At 39.0% G+C, this 16827-nt stretch overlaps 1 protein-coding gene across 3 annotated transcripts in view; it reads left to right on the forward strand.

Annotated features, from left to right (window-relative positions):
• The window catches only part of LOC117568604 (tyrosine-protein kinase Src64B), a 32189-nt gene that overhangs the window by 10601 nt on the left and 4761 nt on the right, over positions 1-16827 (forward strand). The window lies entirely within an intron of this gene.

A 16827-nucleotide genomic window follows, 5' to 3' on the forward strand; every position in this document is an offset into this window, starting at 1 on the left:
GTATATTGGGAACCTAATATTATTTTAATTCGTCGAAATATACTACAAACATACATAGTATACAGTATATTTATAGTACTTTTCGGCAAATTAACAAAATACTAGTATATCAATATACCAAATATAGTATTAGGTATATTTGTATCGGTATATTTGGAATAATGACATACTATGACATACAAAATATATACCATAGAATACAACAATATATACCAGATTGTCAAGCAAAACAACTAAGTCCCGATAGCAGCAGAGTATTTAAACTTCGACTTAATTTTAGTTGGGTACTCTTTGCTTGTTTTTAATACATACATAACATAAAATAAAGCACGCTAAAATTTGCTAGATTTTAACGCGTTGTTGTCGTTGTGTCGTCTGCCGTCACAGTAGCTTCTTCTCTTCTCTCCACTTCACTTCACTTCTCGCTTCACGTTTGTCGCTTATCGTTTTGCTTGCAATTGTTTCAACGTGTTTGAAATATTTAAAGCTTGGACGAGGTTTCTGGTTGTTATTGTTGCTGCTGCTGCTGCTGTTGCTGTAGTTTTGTTTGTTTTGCTTGCGTTTTTTGTTATTTCCACGCATTCGCAGCTCCGCCTGTGGCAAGAAGCATAGATATACAGAGAGCGAGAGAAAGAGCAGAGCAGAGCGATGGATGGATGGTTGGTTTTTGGTGAGAGAGCAAATGAAGTTGCTGCCGCCTTATAAATATATAAATACATAAAATAAAACACACACGCACACACACACACAATCATAGAGAATAAAAATCAATATTTGCGCCGTGTCGCAGTCAGAGCTGCGTTTTATTTTTTTCATTAGTATTATTTCGGTTCTTTGTTTGTCCCTCAGTGTGTGTGTGTGTGTGTGGAAGCGTTGACTGCGACAGCCACTGAGGACAGATAACTGATAAGAAGACTGATGAGAAGCGGATATGTATATGTGCCTGGGAATGACGCCTTCTACTTGGATTTATTTGTCGTGTTTTGCTCTGTTCTGTTTGTATGCATATCTAGTCTAGTACTCGTTAGGTTATGTATTCAAATCTAGTCGCAATGTTAATTTGTTTAGCTTGTCGTCGTCGACTCTTGGATCACATCGCGCGTTGTATTTGAACTTGTTTTATTTGGAACTCGCGGATGCTGTGCGAATTGCTCTGTGTGGACTCTTCTCATCGGTCCATTGCTCTTTTATTTTCCTCTTTTCTTTTTTTGTGTATGTGTTTATACCCGCTACCCATAAGGTATAAGGGTATTATAACTTTGTGCCGACAGGAAATGTATGTAACAGGTAGAAGAAGGCATCTCCGACCCTATAAAGTATATATATTCTTCATCAGCGTCAACAGCCGAGACGATCTAGCCATGTCCGTCTGTCCGTATAAACACCTAGATCTCAGAGACTATAAGCGATAGAGCTATAATTTATAATTTTTCGACAGCATTTGTTATGTTTGCACGCATATAAAGTTTGTTTCAAATTTTTGCCACACCCCCTTCCGCCCCCGAAAATTAAAAAAATCGAACAGCAAGCATAATTTTAAAGCTTGAGTTACGAATATAACTATAGTAGGTGCGATAAGATAAAAATTGTGGAAGTTATTAAAGAAATACTTTTGTATGGGCAAAAACGCCTACTTACTAGGGGTCTTAGTTGCTTTGGCTTACAATCTGGTATATTGTGCCGTTTATGGTATATTTTGAATGCGGCACGATATACCACATATACCATTTGATATATTTTTAGTATTTTTGCAGCATATTTGGTATATTTTGAGAATGATACCGCAAAATATATTGCTTTTATTCAAATGGGTAGCGGGTATCTCACAGTCGAGTACACTCGACTGTAGATTTCTTACTTGTTTTTACCTGCCACTGCCACTGCCACATGCTAAACGTGAAAAATGTTTGCTGCCCCGGCGAATGAGTATTTTCCTTTTCTTTTGGCTCACAAAAAATGTAAAGCGAATTGAGCTACAGCTGGACGGAGTCGCAACAGTGCCACACACTCGAACCGTATGCTCCAGTTCTTCAAGTGGAGTCCAAAAACAAGTTTTCGGCACTTGCCCCGACGGGTTGGTTAGCAAAAAAAAAGATGAAAAAAGAGTCGACGGTCTCTCTGCCCCAAGCAACAGCAACTTCAACTTCAACAGCAGCAGCCAGTCTTAGCTCATAAACCATTCCAAGTTGACTTTTAGTTGAGTTAGGCCTACTTTTTTGTTAATACTAAATTTTGTTGTTGTTGTTGTGTGGTGTTTAAGCCACTAAAACTCGTCGAGTGAACGGCATTGGATATGCGTTTTCTAGCATATATTTCATGAGTTTTAACGGCCATGGTAACAGACAGCATTTAATGACTCTTTCGGACAAATTGTTTGGCAGGAGTCGCTAATAACTTTTAGCCAACACCTTCAAAACGATTGCGATTGCTTATCTTTTAGGCTAATGCATATAACATGAACAATGTTTCCTATAATGTGCTGTATAAATCGTGTTCAATATTCCGAATTCTTTATACAACATTTTACAAGTCAAGTCACATCCATTTGATTTAATGATACTGGATTTTTGATTTGATCAAACAGCTTTATCTAAAATTGATTCAAACGATTTTCGAAACTGTCGTTATAAGCATAGAAGATCCATTAAGAGTTCAAATTCCGCTTATCTGATATTCTTTGCATTCTTTTTGTTCTAGTTCAGCAGCGTTTAAAGTTGCTTTGATTAAATCGGAGCAACATTTCACGATTTCTCTGCAGTAAAAAATACTTGAATGTTCTCATTTTTTTGAAATTCTTTAATATCCCAAATAGTTTGTACATAAAATATGCGCTGTATTTTCTGTAAATATAAACAACATACTTTTAATAACTTTGTGTGTTTTATTTTTAAAATGTCTGCGGGCCAATTATATTGGTTGCTGTTGCATTTGTATTTATTATTTTCAGTTCAGCGTTGATGGATATTGGTCATTAATTGAATTATTGTGTTTCTCTCTCGGCACGCAATGAATTTGTTAATTTCGTTTCGAGTTATTTTTCGCTGTGTTTTATTATAGAAAGTCTCTGAGAGTCATTCGTTTCCTTCCCTCCTCCTCTGGGCCACAACTTCACTTCCTACACGAAAACGTGCCAAACAAGTTGAGGCGAATCACTGACAAATCAGCGCCGTTGTCGTTGTTGTTGTCGTTGTTCGTTCCCTATCGCAGGGTTCAAGCCCTGGCATTAGAATTAGAGAAGCACGCGACAAGTTCTCTTGTTGTAGTATGTAGTGCAGCCCCTCAATGTCGCCTAGCTCACCGTCTTCGTCTCCGTCTCAGGTTGCAAGCTATCGCAGTTGCTTCTCAGTTTTCATGACTAATTACATGGATGTGTGGAGGTCTTGAGAGAGGTCTTTTGGTGAGGCAGGTTCGGGGACAAGTAAGGTGATAAGGTTAAGCGCTCGTCGTTGCCCGTGCACGTTGAATTATGCGGATTATATTTTTTAATATTTCTCTTTTCGAGCAAACACATTTCAGCAGGCTGGCTGCTGGGGTGGTGATTTAGTGGGCGTAACGCGGCAGAGGTTAAGGCAATATAGAGATACCGAACGGTGAACGCGGTGCAAAACTTTGGCTCAATTTGTTGCTCGCCTGGCGACCCTAATGAAGTTATGAACACTCCCGATCTGCTGCTCCCCCGTCGAGTTTTGCCATGGTTGGACGGAAGCCCCAAAATGGCGTACTCCGGACGGGCAGGGAAGTGGTTGCCTGACTAGCTGACTGGCTGGCTGGTTTGCCGTTATTTGGTTTCATGCATAAAATAACGGCACATAAGTGCAAGTTGCAAGTTTGCCACGCGGCTGGTTGCAGCAGCTGCAGCAGCGCGCTGCAAGTTTAATGAAAATTGCAACCAAGGCAACACTGCTTGCCGAGCGAGGATTAAATCCAATTTTGCGCTGCTAGTTTTTTAAGTGGCAAGCACACACACAGAGAGGAGGGAGCACACACACACACACTCGTAGTCATTTGTGCACATTTTAATAGGTGTAAAAGCTTCAAGTTTATAATATTATGCCGCTTGCGAGTGTCGCCTAGCAAGCTGTTGCATAAATCAACTTTACCTGCGCACCAGCGTGCGTTGCAACTTGCAACATGCAGCAGGCAGCAGCAGGAGAGTTGGGGGACAAACAAACTATGTCAAGTCCCAGCACTGAGAGCGAGCGAGAGAGGGAGAGAGAGCTCCGGCCATCATGCATGCTCTATAAAATATTTGTTGAAACCTGCCCCCATCCAGCTAACCGGGTGTTGTTTGCCCCTTGTGTGCCTATCTGCCTGATGCTTTGGGCGTTGATAAGCGCACTTTGAGTTTGTGCCACTTGAGGCGACACGCAATGGGGTAATCACAAAACTAAATGAGTAGAGTTTAATGCTGTTCAAGTGCCTCTTTTTAGCCTTAGACGACGTTTGAAGCAAACAGCAATAGCAGCAGCCAACTATTCAGTCAACTCTCGCATACTAGTTTATTAGCCAGCAGAACTTTGTTCTAAGAAGAAAATGTGTTTCAGTTTTCTTCTTTCTTTTTTTTTTGTGAAATTGTTGTTTATGTTTCTGGCATCTGGTGTGATGTTGTGCTGCTCGTCAACAACCTGACAATTTGTTGTCTGAGTGCGGCGCAACAGCTTCAGCTACAGCAGCAGCAACAGAGAGCTACAAACGACAGCTACAGCAGCAATAAAAGTGCTAAAAAGTTTCATGCCCCTAGACTGCATCCTGTCCCTAAGTAGTACAGAAGCCGGCACAAACACAGTCCACAGAAAGCACACGCACACACAATACAATTTTTAATCTTTTCAAACAGAACCGACTACAGTTTTTGCCTGTTGTCGCTGTCGTTGTTGTTGTCGTTGTTGCTGTTTCTGTCGCTGTCGCTGCTGTTGAAGTTGTCAAGCAAGAAAATGACGCAACACACCCGCAATCCGGCCCATATGAACTTGTTCCCGCTTTGCATGCGATATTCCTTTGGTAACCAGGAGAGAAGAGCATTCCAGCTATGAGATGAACTTTACAAAGTGCACAAAATTCTTGACAAAATATTGCAAATATTTTGAATTTGCAACAACTTGTTAGGAGGTGCAATTCATAGAGTAGAGACACTCTTGATTATTATTGAAGAGTTTGTTGGGAGAGGTAATTCATAGAGTAGAATACTTCTATAACTTTTACTTCTTGGTGATTTTATAAGTACCTATTCTGTTGTGTACAAAAGTAATCTGATTTAAGTGATATCATTCCTTTTACATTTTAATACAGTATTAAATACTATTAGTTATTTTTAGTATTTTGTATTTAGTATTTTTTGTTATGGTTATATGGTATCAATGGACGATTTCTTCAGGGCTAATTATAAGTTCAATAGATCAACTTCCTTATTCGTTTTGGTCTTTTAAATTGTACTAAGTAATATTGCAATAAATACTTGTAGTATTTTTTGGTATTTAATATTCTTTGAGATGACCATCGTAAAAGTTCATAACTTTATTAGATCAACTTCCTTACTCAGTTTTTTATAGACGAAGTTTTAAACTTTTGGGCCTTTTAAATTATACTAAGAAACAAAAAAAAGTTCAACTGGTATATTATGCATTTGACTCCGTAATGAGTGTAATTAATACTATTACTATTTTTTAGTATTAAATATTCTTTGAGGCGATTTTCGTAAAAAGTTGATAACTTAATTACATCAACGTCCTTATTCGGTTTATTAGACACGATGACTTTAACTTTTGGACTTTTAAAATATACTAAGAGACAACAAATCGTTTGACTTTTAGTATTTTTTTAGTATTTAATATTCCTTGAGGTTTCTATTGTAAAAACTTTAAGCTTTATTAGGTTTATTAAACACGTACCTTGAAGTTTACTTCTTTAAAGGCTATTAAAAAACATTAAATCGTTCTACTGACAGTTTTAAATATTTTATGAGCCATTAAATTTTTACAATAATATTATTTATGTCTAAAAGCATAAAGATTTGTGTGCATGTCTTGACAAGTTGTTGCTTGTTCATATGAGTTATTCTCTTTATAGATTTATTTAGAGCATTTGTTGCTTCGGTTAGCTTTAAAATTGCATTATGGTATTTTTTGCTGTCGCTTATCTTTGGCTTCATTCATAATTTTTGTCGCATACGCGTCGTGAGGGTTGTTGTTGTTGTTTGCCTTTACTTTTTGCACCTGTATATGTGAGTGTGTATGTATTCTATATGCAGGTATATCCTTCATGCGGGTGGAGGATTGTGAAACTTGTGTCGCGCGTTGTCAAGCTTTGTGGCTGTTTCTATTTATGTTATGGGACGACTCCAATCTCTCCTTCTGCAATGTCTGCTGCCGTCTACTGCTGTCTGCTGTCTGCCGTCTGGTCTCGGCTACCTGTCGCCCTACCTTGCCCCAGACCCCAGACTCGTTAGCATATGCGACGTCACGTATATGTTATGTTATGTTATGTTGTGTATATGCTCTTTGGAGGCACCAAGTGGAGTCGTCTACCCACACGTAATGCGTGGTATATACAACACTGGAATGACATCAGTCAGAGACCGAAAAACTCCCGAGTCTCCAAAGCCAAAGCCAGTTACCAGTTACCAGAGCTGCAATGCGGCGTGAGGAAATTAAATACTCAAGTCGGATGTTGGTGAAATTTCCGCTCGGAATGTTTCGGTTTCGGTTGCTTTCAGTTGTTTTGGTTGTACTCGTTTTTTCCCCTCTTGCCTCTGTGAGGCATTTCAATCAGAACGGATGAGTCGCAACGGAATTCGTTGTCTCTCCTTGCCACGGTTCGGTTTGTCTATAAATTTGAGTAATTTTCATGCGCTCTTTTAATTGCATTTTTGCAGCAAATTCAATTTATGAGCCGTTGCAAATTGCTGCCAAGCAGCGCAGCAGCAGCACCCATTCAATTAATCCCAATTCGAATTGTTGCTGACATTTGGCAACAGTCTCTTCAGTTGGTTGCTCCACAAAAAAACTGCCAAGCTATTTTGAGGGCAGTCAGCCTGCCTCCTTCTAGTTGGAGAGTGTTGCATGTAACACTTTTGCTTGCTGCCCCAGCAAATGTCACACGAATGTGGAGCATGTCATGTTTTGCCACTATGCATGCAAATGCAGCCAGAAGCCTCTCTGTTCCTCTTCCTACTTCCTACTCCTCGTCTCGCCTCGCCTCGTACTCACTCACATGGTGACCACATGCCGAGAGCGGTGACTGCAGACGATGTGGAAATTTTTCCAATAATACGAATTGCTTGGTGTTGATTTAACGAACGATAAGCAGCAAGAACACTGCTGCAGTCAACTTCAACCAACTAAATCCGAGCGATGCCGTTTACAATTCCCCAGCAAACGTGTGCGTGTTGTGCGTGTGTTCGTTTGATAACAGTTCCCTTCCACAGTTGTTGCTGTTGTTGTTGTCGTTGCCTCACTCAAATCCCTATCAATTTTCTACAATTTTTCGAACATTCATTTCATGTCGGGTTTTCAGGTTTTGAGGTCAGCTAATGATGACGCGCTGTAGCATTTCCAAAAGTATTTTGTTTTGTGTTTGGTTTTCACTCTCTCTACTCTTTTCTCCGTTCGAGCGGGTTTTGATAAAGCTGCTAGCCATAATTGCCGCCGCTCGACGATAACAAATTCCCTCCCCTCTTTCGGTGTAAAAGGTGGAAGAGAGGGAGAGAAGAGTGAAGAAGTGAACTGCATTTACGTGCATATGCAACGCTTGACCCACTTGGCGGGGGCAACAAGACAAATGGGCTGGCAAATGATGCAAGGTGTCGAGCCTCGACCATAAAACCGAAGCTTTGACTAATTGCTGCACTCTACTGCCAGCTGAGAGAGACCCACAGCGCGTTTCCCTTGTTGTGTTTAAATATAGTTTACATCTTTAAATAGTCGTTGACTTTGGCTTTGACCTCACTTAGTGTATGAGGAAATCCACAGAATATTGAGTACCTAAGGCAGCTGCTGCTGCTGCGGCTGCTCTACTTAATCCGTTCCCCCCAAAAAGCATTCATTAATATTTTCAATTAAATTTTGTATTGATTATGAAACCACACTCAATAAATTTTAATCGTTCAAACTTATTAGTATTAGTAGTGTAGTTTCATTAATATTAATGTTCGATCTTTAGGCAATCAATATGCATAAAGCAAACCAACATAATGTGATTTAGTAGCTCAACTTGATTTGTAATATCTAAATCTTTAATTAGAATGTAAAATAAAACAAAAGTTCAAGCATATTAGTGTTAAATATTAATGTGCATTGAGCACAAAAGCAGCTTTAAATTGACAAAATTATGATGATTGAAGTTCAGGTTGTCAATGTTAAATCTTTAATTAGTTCTTAGCTAAATGAAGTCACTAAGTAAATTAACAGAATGTGGGCGACTACAACTAAATTGAGTAGTTAATGTAGCTACAGTTAATTCGGCTTACAATATTTATTATTATTTCAAGCTAAATTTGCATAAATATTTATATTTATGTGCCGAATTGAAACGAAAGTCGCGACGTCGTCGTTTTTAATACTCGCTACCCTTGGGGTAGAAGGGTATCATAGCTTTTTGTCTCCATGCATAAGGAAGAAGTTATTATAGAAATTAGTTTGTATGGAAAATAATGCCTGGTTACTATGGCTCTTAGTTGCTTCGGCTGAAAATCTGGTATATTTGGCATTTGGTGGTATATCTTGAATGTATATCAATATACCAAATATAGCGCTTGGTATATTTTTGCACTCTATGGTATATTTTGAATATATTACTATATAAATATAACAAATACGCCCTTCGGTATATTTTTAGTATTTTTGCGGTACATTAATTAGGTATATTTTAAGATTAATACAGTACTATTTTACTTTTATTCGAAATGGGTAGCGGGTATCTCACTCTATGGTATATTTTGAATGTATACCATACCAATATACCAAATATAAACTCTAGTAAATTTTCAGTATTTTGTTGTATATTAGTTTTTTTGAAGCCAGTAGCGGGTATCTCACTCTATGGTATATTTTTAATGTAATGCTCAATCAATATATCGAATATAACTTTTGGTATATTTTCAGTATTTTATGGTATATTAGTTTGGTATATTTTTCTTTTATTTAAAGCCAGTAGCGGGTATCTCACAGTCGAGCACACTCAACTGTAGCTTACTTAGTCGATTTTTCCTTTTGCTTCTTCGTTGCGTGTGACATTGAAATTGGGGCGTCCTTTTCGTATCGAGGAAGAACTGCTTGCTGGCCATAAACGATAACGTTGGCACATTGTTGTTGCCATTGTTGTCGTCATGGCCAACAAAGCGATGTCGTCAGGCGGAGTCTTGGCATGTTTAACTGGCCACAGGCGGCTCTTTAGTAGACAGCACAAGGAACAGGACGTTAAATAAAGCGTGTAAATGTAAATATTGCCACCTTACTTCACACTCTTCAATGTCCTGTCGCGTCGTCGTCCTCTTGGCGCCAAGTTGCCATTACCAACACACAGACACACACATACAAAGCGTCATTGTAATTTTCTTAGTGGGCGTGGCATTGCTTTAACGGCCCGCTCTTCCTGTTGCCATCTAATCGCACACACACAAATATTGTTTTAATAATTCAACAATTTTTCTCTAGCTGCTGTTGTTGTTGTTGCAGCACACGCGCTGGCTGTTTAACATGCAATTAACTTGCCTCACGTGCCCCCAACGACGAAAATTACAACGGTTGTTTGTGGTGCCAACAATTGCTGCAACTATTACACTCGAGTCGAGAATTGCCGGGTTTCGTTGCCCAGCACACTTGGTGCCTGCTGCCGTGTCGTGTCCTGTGTCCTGTGATGTCCTCCTGCCTGTGGTCCAGTCCAGGCTCCCGGGCGTCATGGTCAGCACTTCCCTAGAGCCATTCCACACGGTGCTCAGGTTACCTCCCCAACGAAAACATGCGACAGATGACGTTCGTCTGTCGCTGCTTTTTTCCTTTATTTTCCATCATCGTCTCGATTTCGTCATCAACGCCCCCGACTCGACTCAACTCGTCTCCGGTGTTTGTGTTTTGATGTTTGCCTGTGTGCGTGTTTTTTTTTTTTTTTTTGCCGTGCTGTTTTGCAGCCCTCGTCCTGGACACGCAACTCTCTTCGCTTGCCCCGAGGCCGAGTTGTGTATTTGTGCTCTTTTTTTTCGCTAATTAGATTTCTGGGTTAATTTTTCTCGTTTTTATGAAAATTGTTTGCCATTTTGCAGGTTGTTTTGATTGTTGTTGATTTTGCAAGCTAATTACTCTGCCGCTTGCCGTTGATTGTTTGTGTGAGTGTGAATGTGCTTGTAATCCTTTTGACTGACTTCCATTGACCCCAAGCGCATGCTCGCTCGCTGCTTGCTGCTTGCCATGGCATGGATTTAACGCAAATAAAATGCATAATGTACAAATATTTCATTAGCATTAAGTTGAAAGGCAACAAGAACAGAAGGAGGAGGCCCGCAGGCTGCTGCTGTTGCTGCTGCCAGGCAGTCAGAAGTCGTTGTTGTCGTTGTCGCAATCCGCGGAAAAACCCATTAAAGTAATGAGCTCATCCCGTCATGTTGTTGAGGTTGACAAACCCAACCACAGCATAGCAGAGCCACCCGAGAGCAACCACCACAGCCACCCATATCAAAACCACCAACCCATTGAAGCGTCGAACCATCACAAGTGTTATGCGCCGAGGGCACGCAGCATTTCCGGCCTGGGTCACGTCCTCGACTCGACTCGACTTGGGCTCCACTCGACACCCGCCTCCCCAACATTCGACTCCTTTTGACTCGCGACACATCTTGTTTTTGTCGGTTTTATAACTTCACACGTTCATTGACGCAGCAGCGTCGACGTCGGCGGCGGCAACAAAAATGCGTCAAATTGTGCGTCACAAGCGGCACGCCCAACCAGCTGACGAGCGCCAGACTCCCGCTCACTCCCCTATCCGCACTGCTGTTACTGCTCCTCCCTAATTCCGTTGTCAGCTTCCCCTATTTCGGTCACGTTCCTGTGGAGAACGGGACAACGGCGTATGCATTCCTGAGCTTTAACTTTGTTCTAGTCCGCGTCCAGCTGTGAGTCCATTCATTTATAAACAAAGGCGCCAGACTGACTAAAAAACGAACCAGAAAATCAGATCCCGATGTAGCTATACCCTGTAAAGTAAGGCAAAACTAACAAAAGTAAGGTGAAGCAATATAAAATTTCCTTACTTAAACTTAAAGTTGAACTCAACTTATTCAGTGAAATTTACGAATTTTTTTTTGTCAATAGAAAGCAGAAAACTTGCTTAACGTAAGTTGTTTAGGCACCAGAAGCAATTAATAGATTAAACAGCCTTATACCCTGTAATTATAAGAAAGTAAAGGTAACTTAAAAGTGTTTTTACTTAAAGAATAATACAAAAAAGAGAATTATTTTATGCTCACGCTTAAAGAAATTAATTAAAGGAAGTGCTGAAAGAAATGCCTATATAAATATTGTGATATCATTTTTATTATATGTATATTTTTTCTTATGATCTCTTCATTAAATGAATTTTTTTAACCAGAAAAGATGAAATTATTCTTCGTTTTTTGCTGTAGTCTTTTTTTATTTATGTAGTCTGTTTTATTTTTAATTTTAAATACGTCTCAATCTCTATTTATGTATTTTAATTATGTATTCTTTTTTCTGTTTGCTTTAAAATATGTTTTAACCTCTAAATTTTCTATATCTACTATTCAAATATAAAGACACTTGCATTGGCATTTAGAATTATTCTGCAATTTTGTCTCTTGCACATTCGTTTCATTTAAATATTCGAGCTTTCCACTTACAGGGTATCTTTTGTTGTAATGCAAGTTTAAATGTTTACAATATATTTTTTGCACTTGTGTCTCGCCAACGGATTTATCGCCTGCTGTTTTGTCGTTTTCTTGTAACTGCAGGCAACTACGTGACTTCTTTTTAATTGTGCATTATATTTGTAGTAGCAATTGTTGTTGCTGTGGTTGTTGCTGTTCTCATTGTATACTTAGTAGTATTAACAGCCCACATTGTGCCCCCAACCTCAGCCTATGCATTACGTTTATGAATGCAATCTCCATAAGGGGCGCTGTTTGCCTGCCACCACCCACAAGGCCATCTGATTGAACTTGTCACATTGGCCCTGAAGTCGGTCACAATAATAATAATAATAGCATCACTTATACATATTGAAGTAAATATTGAATATATGATCAGATCATAGTCTGCATTATTATTATGCTTATGGCTTTTAGTTCATTTGTTTAATGGCATTTCCCAATGCGACGACAACTGCTTTTGCTCTTGCTCTTGCTGTCTCTTATTTCACTGCTGTTTGTTGCTGCTGAGGTCGGCAATCATTTTAATGTCGAGGCGTGGTTGTTGTCATTACAGCCGGACAGACCGGAATGGTCCAATCACCCAGCCCTCGGAAGTCGAGGGCTTGAGTGCTGTTCGTTGTTTGTTGTTGACTTGTCAGAGTCTCTCTGAGTTGTAAATAGATCTGAATGTTTAATAAATTTCATTTTACATTGCGAAATGTTGTCACAACGTTTGTAATGCGCGACAACTTCATTTATCTCTCTCTGTGTCTCTGAGTTTTGCTTGCTGCCTGCTTGCGTATCCATATTTCATTTGCCAAATACTCATTAAAACGCAAATCGAGAACTCAAAAATGTATCGCATGGCGCATCTAATTGAGCCTCGTGTTACCAATTAACTTTATAATTTAGTTAATTATATTATTCTTTCATATTTTCCAGACCCGTTATGATTTTTAAAGTTTTGGTCTTTGACAAAACTATTACAATGTTATGAACTTTTAAAGTGTTGTTCGAACATACAAAGCAACATTCACTTAATATAATTGACTCCCAACATTCACTCAAGTGAATGAATATTTAATGAAAATTTCAAAGAATTTTTTACACGTGAAAAGTTTTGCACAACTTTTTTTATTATTTCATTTTCAATTGACTCATAATTTGTATCAATGTCAAAGGTACCCTGTAAAAAGAAAGTGTAATAAGGGGGAATATAAATGTTAAATAATACTTTTACTATAATTATTGAAAAATGCCAATTCCATTTTTCTAGAACCAAAAGATAATTGACCAAACGCTATTTGGTAACACTAAAAGTGTTTTGCTCTTCTCTTTTGACTCTCTGTCTCTCAATTCTTTTCTTTTATCGACGTAGAACGGATAAAAAAAAACTCATACTCATAGCTGTTCTTGTTTAATTGTGATAGTGGGCGGCCTTTTCACAAAAATTATTAAATATAATATTTGTATTCTATAATACTGTGTATTCTTATTTCAAAGTTTTCTCAACATTCTTTCTTTCTACTTATAAAGAGTGTCTGTTAATTCAAAAACCTTTTCAGTTTCTATCATGAAATATAATATATTTTCTTCTTATATTCCTAGTATTCATTCTATAAATATTTCAGAACATTCCAGTTGTATTTTTTTTTTAAATTCTGTAATGAAATATAATATATTTTATTATATAATTCTTAGTATGCCCATAAAGGGTGTCTGTTAGTTGATCAACATTTCAGTTGTTGTTTTTTCTTCACTTTGTGTAAACGAAACGAAACCCGATAATGAATTTTTTAGGTGTGTGTGAATTTATTGACGACTTATTTGTGAGTTTAACAAATAACTGAATAAATAATAAAAATAAAGTTAAATGGAAAACGAAATGAATATATTTATTGATATTATTGGTATACCATCTATGTTAATATTCAAATTTATAGAGATTTTGCATTTATTTGAAAATGCAAAGTATTTTTTTCCCATTTGATATCCATGTGCGTGCATTTTATTTATTGCCAACTCTCTTTCTCTTTCTATGCTTTCTATGCTGTCGTGGTCCTGACAAATGCGCTTTGGCCATTTATTATAAACGCAAACCTAAACCATGTCGAGTAATGTTTTATGCAACAAATTGAATTTCAATATGAGAAATACTTGGGATGGCGTCTGTCGTCGTCCTGTCCATCAGATGGCTAGCTGGGGACCAGTAAAAGGCTGTGGGAGCTGTGGCATCTTGACTTGCAACTGGGGGATAAATAAATCTACATTTATTCTCTTGTTTATATCAAGTAAAAGCAAAGACAAAAAAGCGAAGCCATTTGGCCCACATTTTGACGGCATAGTTGTAGTCAAAGTCGTTGTCTCTGTCTCTGTCTTTAACTCTGTCTGTGTATGTGTGGGATTAATCAATAGCACGTGACGTTTAAAGGTGAACGACTGACAGTGTAAGCGCTGTAGGTGGGCAGCAGGTAACACACGGCAACAGGACGGAGGGAGGTGGTGACGACGTCACAAAAATTGACTTTTTAAGTAGGCGGCAACTCTGAATGTGCGACGACAACTGACAGCACACAAAAGGGGCACAAATGGAGGGGAATACGTATAATAATAATATGGCGCAATAAAGACTTCACGAACTCTTCTTTGCTCCCCCCGAAATAATGCAAAAGGACTCGCTCGCTATACAAATATCCTGCGAGTTTGCCAATGTGTGTGTGTGTGTGTGGTTATCTGTGTATGCTTTCTGGTTTTGTCAGCCTGCTGTCATCAGGAAATGACGGCATTACGGCATTTACAGTTAATGCCTTTATGTCCTCGAGGATTGAAGCTGGCGTGCTTCCATCCTAACTGCCACCTCGCTCCCTCTCCTCTCTCTCGACTGCCCATTTCATTTCATAAATTTTTGCATTTTATTTGATTTTATTAGATGTGTGCGGCACTTTTGGGTTTTCCGCCAGGGAAAAGGACTTTACACTGCGACGGCGTTTCGGGTAAACAAACTATTACGAGACGACTGTTGAATTATTTTTGGGCAAATCTGTATGCTAAATAGGCATTTACTCGACTCGGAAATAAAGTAATAATAGCAATAGGCTTTTGTTTGCTATTGCAAATTTCCCGCATCGTTTTAGTTTGGCCAGTTTCTTTATTAGCTACTTTATTTTGTAGAAACTTTAATTTGAGAATTTTGATACATTTAACTTGATTTGTGGTCTTTATTGCTTAAGACGCTTATGTGATTTCTGAGTGCAACTCACAAGTTTTCTGAAAAGCATTGCCGACTTTCAGGCGCACACAAAACCACAATATCCAATTAAGTATTCATTTCGTTTTGTCAACTTGCACACAACAACAATTCCAATTCAGTAGCAAAGCCAGAAATTTACAATTTCATGTCAGGCGTTGCCATACACATGGCAAAGTATGTCGCTGTCGCTGTCAGCGTCGTCGGATAACTGAGAACTGCCCATCAACTATGAAATATTCATATTTTCGGTTTCAACTCCCTCTCTCACTCTCTTTCTCTTTCTTGCTCATCATTTTGAACTGGGTCTCCTTTTTTAGCATGTGTTTTAGCGCCACCTGTCGTTGGGTAGTGTGTGTTGTTCTAGTTGCGAAAACAACCACTGCGTGTTTATGTCTGTGTGAGTGTGTGAGAGAGAGAGGGCAACAGTTATTATTTTTGAGGTGTTTTGAAAAATGGCGACCACAACACAACTGACGGAAATTATGGCAGCCATTACTCAATCAAAATGCGCAACAAAAATGCGAAAATCAAGCGGAAAACTCGAGTGCTCAAATGGCAGTTAACTCGCACGCTATCCTAAAGTAATTTCATTAAATTTCGCAACAATTTTATCAGTCGCAAACGAGTTTCATTTAAAGTCAACTTTGCTTTAATACAAGACTCTTTTGTGACATGGCTTTGGCAGACGACTACTTTCGATTTAGAAATGAAAAGGGAAATTGAGTTGTCAACGCACCTTGATCAGCAATTTCGGCGAGCTATAAAAAGCGTTTTGCCAGGCTGTAAAATGCAACAATCCAATGACACTGACGCCATATAAATTAAAACATGTCTTCTCAGAGTTCTATAGTTGCCTCTGTTTATACTTATTTTTCGGTTTTGTTTGCTTCGCTTCTTCTTCTCTCGTTTTTTTTTTATTGCCGCCGTTGAGGTTGTTGTTGACCCCTGCGGTCGTCTTTGTTGTTGATGCTGGGGTTCATGAACTCGCTCTCGCCAGAAATGAAAAGTTTGACTTTTATGCGCAAGTTTTATTGGGTTTTGTTGTGCTGTTTAAAGAGCGCACGAGACGTGTCTTGACTTTTATCAGCTCGTCGACAATCAGGACAATAAACGTAGACACAGACGTCGTTGTCCTCCTCAACTTTCTACAATTTCCATTTCGATGCCAACAAAGTGTATATCTCAGCGCACACACTTTAATAATTGGCGGTGGGATAATTTGAGACAATGCCAGGATATTAGTTAATGCCGCAAAATGCATCCTGCCAACTGGCAACACAAATTTCATGCCAGCTGCGCACACACAACACACACCCTTGTAAAGTGAGCCAAGAAATGCGCAACAATAACAATTAAATATTTGGGGGAAAGTGCTCAACTGCAGCATAAGAGAATGGAATCGATGCAGCAGCCTTGGCCTCTTAGAGACACACACACACACAACACACTTGAGACCATAATTATCCAATTGAACAATAAACAGATGCCCAACAGCAGCAGCCAGATCCAGAGCCAGTCTTCAGTCAATAGACAAAAGTGTGTCCCGCCCGCTTGGTTGCAGCTGCAGCTTGTTGCAGTTGCAATTGCCTCGTGTTTTGTTGCTTGACAACAGCAACTGTCGTCCAAACACAATGGTCAACTTGCTGTTGCTTTAGCTGCTGGCAAGTCAAGTGAAATGATGTGCCAAAAACGTTTATCTAAGCCTGAGCACAGGATACGTAGT

Source organism: Drosophila albomicans, chromosome 3, assembly GCF_009650485.2.
Source record: "Drosophila albomicans strain 15112-1751.03 chromosome 3, ASM965048v2, whole genome shotgun sequence".
NCBI classification, from domain to species: domain Eukaryota; kingdom Metazoa; phylum Arthropoda; class Insecta; order Diptera; family Drosophilidae; genus Drosophila; species Drosophila albomicans.